Genomic DNA, 8,541 nt, shown 5'->3' on the forward strand with positions numbered 1-8,541 from the left:
AGCAACTCAAAGGATGAAAAAAAATTAGATTATTGCTGCTCCACATTCCCTTCAGGGTTTTAATTTTCCAAGCCATAATATATTTTATTAGTTATTTTTGAGGCATTCAAAAACACACAACACTTTCTACTTCCTTTACTTCTAAAGCAAAGCTTCTATTTCTCAAAGCTTCCATTTTTTAGTGATTTATCCTAATCCTCCCAAAAGTTTAAGTTTAAAAATATCCAATTTACCTTTGAATTTGCAAATATTTCTTTTCTGTTTTTGACAAGAAAAATACCATATTGCTGGTAGATTTTAAATTATTTTCCTTTTGCTTTGTTTAAATATTTATTCCCTGTACACACTCTTCTATATTCTGCTTTGTCCGTTTCTTCAAGAGCCAAGGAGTAGTAGGTCGCTCCAAAGCATCTGTTGTGTTTAACAAACAAAACACCTGCCCATTATCCTCTTCCTGATTGCGGCATTGTAGTTCAGGAAATGGACTTTTATAATGGGCTTTGACAAATTGTTTCATCTGGTTTCTTTTTGGTGGATTTGGTCTTTCCTATATCTTCTTCCCACCTTTCCTTAACCTTCACACAGGGCAGAACTGTTTCTCTATGTACAATCACTCAATCCCTTTGAAACTATGAAGTAAGTGATTTCAGTAGAATTCTCCTCTTATCTTCCTAACTTTTGTTTATCAAGTATATTATCAACTAACTAAGTTGACTCATTATGAAAAATAAGTTCCCCAATTGCTCCAATTATTAACGGTTTCCTATGCTTTCAGAGAGAGTCTCAAATGTTTCTTCATCTTGTTCCCTCTCAGGAAGTCAATTCAACCTACTTTATGAAATGGTTTCCCTGTTCTATGCCAGACCAACTGCTATCTAAGTTGCTTATCTAGAACTGGATTGATCTAAATGGTGCACTTAATTAAACTATTTAGATTGTATTTAGAAGTGCCTATTGGAAGTCTTAAAGTCCACTGTCTTATATCTTGACCTAAGATGCTAGGAGGGTTTGATCTCCTTTGATTGCTTTCTTCCTTAGAGTTGAGATCAATTTAGCCATATTACCCTCTATATCAGTGGTTCTTAACCTTTTTTTTGGCCACGCCCCACCTAAGCATCTCTAAAATCCTGATGTTCCCCTCCACCCCCCGTGACATATAATTCTTACTATTCAAAAAGTGAACTCCTATTCACATGGAGGAAGCCTAAAAGGCCATTAAGGCCTAAACAAGTTTCAAAGGACATGGCATCCTTGAGAGAGAAAAATAAAGGAATAAAAGGACAGTTGAAGTACTGAGGAAGAAATCGCTAAGAAATTGTTAAAAAAATAATATAAAGTGATATGAAAAAATTGCAAATACAGTTTCAAAATATAAGAGAGAACTGAAATGCATAAATATGACACAATATATATTTATATACTGTATATGAGGCATGTAGAGCCATAAGAAATGCAAAAACATCACTGTTAATAACTCATTTTCAAATTGCCCCCTTAAAAATCAAATGGCCCCCCTATGGGGCATGTGCCCCACGTTGGGAACCACTGCTCTATATCCTCAAACATTTTACTGAGTACTATTCTGCCTCCTTGACATAATTGAAACCCTGAGGACTAATTTCCCCTATAGTATGTTTAAATGGGTATTTTTTTTTTTTTTTTTTTTTTTTTTTACCATACTTCATGAACCTCAAGGTGGAGAAGAGAGGTTGGTAATTCTCTATTGCTGCTTCAGGCCATTCTTCCTCTAATTCCCTAGTATTAGTTTGTTGCCATAACAAAGTACCACAGTCGGAGTGACTTAAACAGAACTGTATCTTCTCATAATTCTGGAGGCAAGAAGTTCCAGATCAGGGTGTTGGCGGAGTTGTTTCTTCTGAGACCTCTATTCTTCATGTATAGATGGCTGTCTTCTCGGTAGATCTTCACATCATCTTCCCTCTGTGGGCGTCTGTGACCTAATAGCTTCTTCTCATAGGGTCTACGGTCAATTGGATTAGGCCCATCCTAATGACCTATTTTAACCTTAATCTCCAAAGACAGCCATATTCTGAAATACTGAGGATTGGAATTTTAACATATAAATTTTGGCACGGGGGGCAGTTCAGCCCACAGCATCTTCCTACTCATTCTCACACATTTGAAATCTAAGCTTCTGCCAACATGTTTCTCTCTTGGTTCCTGATATCTGTCCTGATTATTCTCCTTTATTTAGCAAAAAAGTAAGCACCTTTTACAAATCTTGCCCTCATTTTAAATAATTTCAGAGTCATATCAATGTCCCACCTTCCAATACTCTGTTTTATACAGTTTTTTTTAAAATCCTTTAGCTCCTTTCTTCCAGTCACCCATAACTGTTCTATCCAAAATCTCTGAATTAAATCTCACTCTTCTCTCTTCCACTTTGCTTATTCTACAATTCCCATTTCAATGCTTCCTCAGCATCATTAGAAAACATTTATAACTTTATTTCCCCCAATATTTTAGGTTTCTTTCTCCTTTATTTTTCCGCTCATCAAAATTAAATTTCATGCATAATAATTTCAGTTGTACTTTTATAAATATACTAAATTCTCTCTCTCTCTTTCTCTCTTTTACAATAGTTGTATGGTAACTCCTTAACCATAGATGAACCCAGTTATATCTTGTCTGTATCCCAGCACTAAAAGAGCAAATCCAGTGAGTACAAGTTTCACTATAAATGCATGACACTTACCTCTGCATTGCTTGTCAGCCTTACTATATTTCTCTGGCCAATTCATTCATTCATTCATTCATTCAACTATATAAAACTTTTAAAAATTCTTCACAGACTTCAACTCTCTTTATTTCCTTCTCCATCTCTCACCTTATCTCCCACATCACTAAGAAAATAGAAGCACTCATCTCTTTCAGGTCAAACATACCAATCTATGTGGAACACACTGTATCCAACTGTGTATGAGATCTCTCTTCTTGTAGATTTCAATGGAGTCTCAAAATTATGGTCTTTCCCCACCTTTCTCCAAATGAAACTCCCTCCTTCCAATGTTACCTATTTCAGTGAATGGTAGTTCTAGCCATATACTATTATAAGCCAGAAAATATTGATATTCCCCTTCTCCTCTCCTCTTTCTTATTCCACTCATAAGCTTTATTGCTTTTATCTTCTAAATATCTTTACTGATTTTGCTCCATATTCTTCACTTCACTATCCTGTTCCTAATTACCAATAAATATGGCTTCTATAAGCACTCGCCTATTAATCTCCTTAACAACCTCCATTTCTTCACAATGCAATCAGAATAACCTTTTGAAAATACAAATATATTAATGGTACTACCTTTCCTCCTCTGTTTAAAATTCTTTGAAGTTGCCAGTTTTTCTTGGGTTAATGGTGATAAATATCTACATATATGCCTAATATGCAAATTGTCTCTCAGGAATTAGACAGAGGGAATGATTGCTCCCTATAATGTGTGCTGACCACTGTGGGGAGGTGCAGAACAAAGGAAGGCCCTGGCTGGAGCCGGCAGCTGTGGAAGGGAGGCCCTAATCATCGGCCAGGCCTAGGGACCCTACCCATGCATGAATTTTGTGCACTAGGCCTCTAGTAGTGAATATAAGACTCAGCATGGCCTCTCCAGCAACTCTTTCTTACATGATATATCCTTTGCATTTCAGTTCTAATTTTCTACCTTCCTTTAGTTCATTGTACATGCTGGGTCCCTCTTATCACATTTACATCCAATTTCCCTTCTATTCATCTGTCAGTTTCTACTGGTTATGTCTTATGTATCCCAATAGGTATGAAACACTAAGGATATTCTCAAGAAATACTTGAAAATTGATAACTAAATAAATGCATGAATGAAGAATTGAATTTTGGGACTGGAATTATATATATATATAAAATTAGTAGGATAATTTCAGGTATAGAAATGATGAGTTCATGTTAATGAAGGAATCTTACAATAGCAAACTTGAATTGCATGCAGATTTCTCAATGTCAACTTTAATATTCTCTACACCAACATCAAATTAATCAGTATATCATCTCTTTTCTATCTCTTTTGATTTACTTTGCATCAATTTACTTCTATCTTTAGAATAATGGTTTTAATTCAAGACACTATTCTTTTTCATCTTATTTTCTGAAAGAATCCTCCTCTTGTCTTCCTATTTCTAGTCTTATTTTTCTAGTATATTTTTCCATTTTTTCAAATTTTCAGAGTGATCTTATTAAAATACAAAACATATCAAAAAAGGGTTTTGTTGTGAGTGCCACACGTAAGGCAGCTTGATTGCTCTACATGCTGAATCGACATCAAGAGATTTCAAAAGCATAATTTTTGGTATCTGGGCAGCTGGTGATCATTCGTCCTGGTGCCCGAAAAAAAAATAAACAAAACATATCAAGCTACTTCACAGCTTATGTTCCCTCAGTGTCTTCCTATTGTCTTTAGGATACAATCTAAAAGCCCTAGGGATGGCCCCTCCTCTCCATCTTTCCTGGGATCTCTTCCTTGATTAATTATCTTATATTGAAATTGCCTGTTTTCTCATCTGTTTTCCTCTCTGGCTTGTTGACTCTTTATGCTTATTCACCACAGCCAGCACAGAAACATGACACATCATAGATGCTCCACAAACCTTTACAAAATAAATTGACCATGAATTAATACATTTAAGATGTTTCAAAGTAGTAAACATTGAGGTTTTCTAGTTTTTTTTCAATATTGTAATAAATAGTGCTCTGCTCATTGATAGCCTTTATTGGTGCCATTAATTAACACCAATAAACCAGTGAATTAACATTGATCTTAAATTTATGTTATTGGTTGCCCCAAACCTACTCTTTGTCGAATGACGAGCAATTAAGGCATATTCTCTGTGCCCTTAAATCAAGCTAACGTTGATTTTCCTTGAGTCTAAAAGCCTGATGGTCTAATAACATGTTTTCACATGTTAGTGGAATGCCTTAGGAGTTACTCAGTAATTGTGTATTGAATAAAATTTAAAAATGAATAAATGAACTAAGTGGGCTCTGTCTTAGATTTATATATAAATTTTAAAATGTGAAAAGATGAGTCAAATTCAAAAGTTTTTGCTTATTTTAGATGTTTATATGATTCTTTTTATCTCCTATGTTTATCATTTGCTATCCACAAGGTAGAATATGCCATCAACATTTTCTAATTCACAATTTTCCTTTATCTTTTTGGAGATATTTGAACTTGAAGAAGAAGAGATGGTCCTTAGTTGTTAAATCATTTAAAAGTATTGACAAGAATTGTATAATTCTGTTAAGCGTGCAAATAGAATTAGTGGTCACATATGTGAGGAAGGGGCTGCTAGATTTAAAAAATAACAGGTTTTTTTTTTCTGCTTAATAAAGTGGTTTTTTTTTTCTTGGAAAAAACACACACATAATAATATATAAATTAAAGTCAATGTCCTGCTAGTAATTCCAACTCAAAATAAAATGAAAGAAATTTATATCCCAGAATCTATGCTGAGAAATTATTTCAGAAAACAAAAATTTGAAGTGTATGAGTACTTTGTCTTCTCTGACATAACACTTACCTTGGTCTTCACAAGTCTGCTCCAGTGGCCAGACTGCATTTTCAAAATCTAATGTTGGGAGTTCAAATCCTGATCTCCAACTCTCTATTTTGGATTGCCATCATCATTTTATTTGAAATCTTGACATTTTGATATTTGTTATACAAATGTCCAATACTTTAAAGTTATCTTTTATACAGTTAAATATTACTATGGTTTAAATCTACCAAGAAATGTCAAAATTAATATAACTTTGAGAAGACTACATTTATATTTATGGGTGAATTGAAAATTAATCACATGACGGAGTATGCAAATAAAATATATTACTTTGCATTTTGAAGTATCACAATGTAAAAGAACAAGTCCCAAGAAGAAAACAACCACCTATTATCCATTTATTTTAAACTTTCATTAAAGTGTTATAAGAGAAAATAGAAATAATTTATTATTTTTATAGATAAAGATATTAAAACTACAGAAATAAGCTCAGGCTGAGTCTAGTTAAGATGGACTATTTTATTTTTTATTTTTATTTATTTATTTTTTTAATATATTTTATTGATTTTTTACAGAGAGGAAGGGAGAGAGATAGAGAGTCAGAAACATCGATGAGAGAGAAACACCGATCAGCCGCCTCCTGCACATCCCCCACCGGGGATGTGCCCGCAACCCAGGTACATGCCCTTGACCGGAATCGAACCTGGGACCTTTCAGTCCACAGGCCGACACTCTATCCACTGAGCCAAACCGGTTTCGGCAAGATGGACTATTTTAATAGGTGGCCATGAGAGTAATGGGTGGTTGGCAATGTGAAAAAGATACCAATAGATTGAACAAAAGACTGATAAGCAGATAACAATATATGAAAAGAATAATATTCAACAATAAAAAATAACATATGAGAAACATTTAGTACAATCAAATATCACTTGAAAAAAATACAAAATCACTAATGGAATATGAAACAGTAAAATTACTGCTTTATTTTCAGCTACATAATTATTTTTTGGTACGGCGAAAATGACTTATTCAGTGGTTCTTGAATAAAGAAATACAAACAGATTTCTCAAACCAGAACAATGAGGGATGAGGGGGTGAGGTAGGGAATGCTGGAGGATATAAGAGGATGGATTTGTGCCATATGCTCTAATTTGGATTTGGACAGCTTTTTGGATGTCTTTGGTAATAAACAGGATTTCTGCTTTTTGTCTTCATGATGTGGGGTTTACATTTTTTGGGGGAAAAAACTCTACTAGTTTAAGGAAACAAATGAAAGACCTTCTGGTTTGAATATTTATTTTAATGAGAAGAAAACCCATTTGGATGAGAAAGGTGAAGAAAAAGCAAGTTTACGTTCCCCTGATGTGCTCTATGATCACGTCTGTCTTACCCAGCTCTAATTTTCTTTGATTTTAACTCATCTGTATGACCAGACATCTGTGAGTATTTATGCCTTTTTGGGTTATGTGCTGTCCCATTCTGGCTATCCATCAAATCCAGAACAGACTTCCCAGCAATGTTTTGTACAAAATGTAGAGTAGAATGATAACTGATTAGCATTACGTGATAAATGGACATTCTTCAGCTGAAACTATAAAGTGCAAAACAGCTGAGACAACATATGAGCAGGAAATATAGTGCACAGTCTGTCTCTTGGTTCCTGTTCACAGCTAATTTTTTTACTGCTACAATTCAAAACTATATACAGCTCAGCCACTGTATATTCTAGCCAACAGATCTAAAAAATGGGATAATGCCATTTTGTCTGCACAGATTTGGAGGAAGAAATGTTGGTGACATATTATTAGCATGATATGTTTCTTGTTGGCAAATAGAAAAAGGTAAGAGTCAAGGTTCTGATTTCAAATCTTCTGCTAGAATTTCTGAAGGACACAGCTCCCCTTAAGTAAATGCTCTAGGACCAAGTCTTATGGTATTTTATTCTCTCAACTCAGATTAATTTCTTGATGAATCACTGAAATAGAAAGGTAAGATTTACAAACCAAAAGCCTACAGAGTGAATGAGAAAGTGAGACTGGGTGGGGGCTGAGGTGTGAACTCCTGCTCTATTTAAGGGTCTCAGCTACTCACCACCACCTAATTGTTTCTCTGTACTAATGAGTGGACTAGTGTTTCCAAATCTTCCATTATTTTTCCCCAAGAAGTTACAAATTCATATTTTTGAAATTCTGTTTCCTAATTTGAAAGTTTATATATTTTTTCTTTTAAACACAGTGGGCACTAAGTGTCAACTCTTGAAGAGGTTTAATTTATAGGCTGCTGGTTTTTAACCTCCATCTTAAATATTTTAAAGAATCTCACAGTTATATAATACTAACAAGAGCTGACAATTTAATATGTAGTTAAACATATACCAAGCAACTATCAAAGTTTAAGCATAAGTTTTACATTACATTGTATTTATTACCACCTGTCTTGGTTGATTTATTAAGTCATCAGTGTATAATAAACTATTAAATCAAATAGTAGCCTATTACAATACTTTTTCATCAATTAGTACTTTATCAATTTAGCTGGAAGAATCCCAATAAATTTTCTTATCCAATGCACTCACTGCATATATGAAAACAATTAGAGTCAACTATCAGGTGACGAGACCAAAGTATTACCGCAAACTACAATAAGCAATGCCTCGGGCCTGACTGCTTCTCCCACATTTTCTTTCAGTGACCTTTTTTTTATGACATCTGGCTTCTTAATTTTAGTAATGGGAACAAAGGTTATATCATGACTGACTTAGCACCAATTGTTCCATTAAGTTTTTCTGTTTATAATAATAAAACAAGGATTAAATTAGGGTTTGCTATAGCACCAACTGTGAAGAGGAGTTTTCTTGTTTTTCCTTTTCAAATACAAACAAAAGTTTATTTACAAAGTAACAGAGGTAGAAGAAGGGAAAGGCACAGACATGCTCAAGAGAGAAAGAGAGAGAGAGAGAGAGAGAGAGAGAGAGAGAGAACAAGTCCTTCATCT

The 8,541-nt window shown here is 34.2% G+C and overlaps 1 non-coding gene across 1 annotated transcript; it reads left to right on the forward strand.

Moving 5' to 3' along the window:
* Nucleotides 1-4,241: 4,241 nt before the first annotated feature.
* Nucleotides 4,242-4,373, forward strand: LOC139001430 (U11 spliceosomal RNA). Its single transcript, XR_011470015.1, has one exon. It is a non-coding gene; the product is annotated as a U11 spliceosomal RNA (small nuclear RNA).
* Nucleotides 4,374-8,541: the final 4,168 nt, after the last annotated feature.

This window comes from Myotis yumanensis, unplaced genomic scaffold, assembly GCF_028538775.1.
Source record: "Myotis yumanensis isolate MYYU_CA2020_CCGP unplaced genomic scaffold, mMyoYum1.0.hap1 SCAF_1, whole genome shotgun sequence".
Classification (NCBI taxonomy): Eukaryota; Metazoa; Chordata; class Mammalia; order Chiroptera; family Vespertilionidae; genus Myotis; species Myotis yumanensis.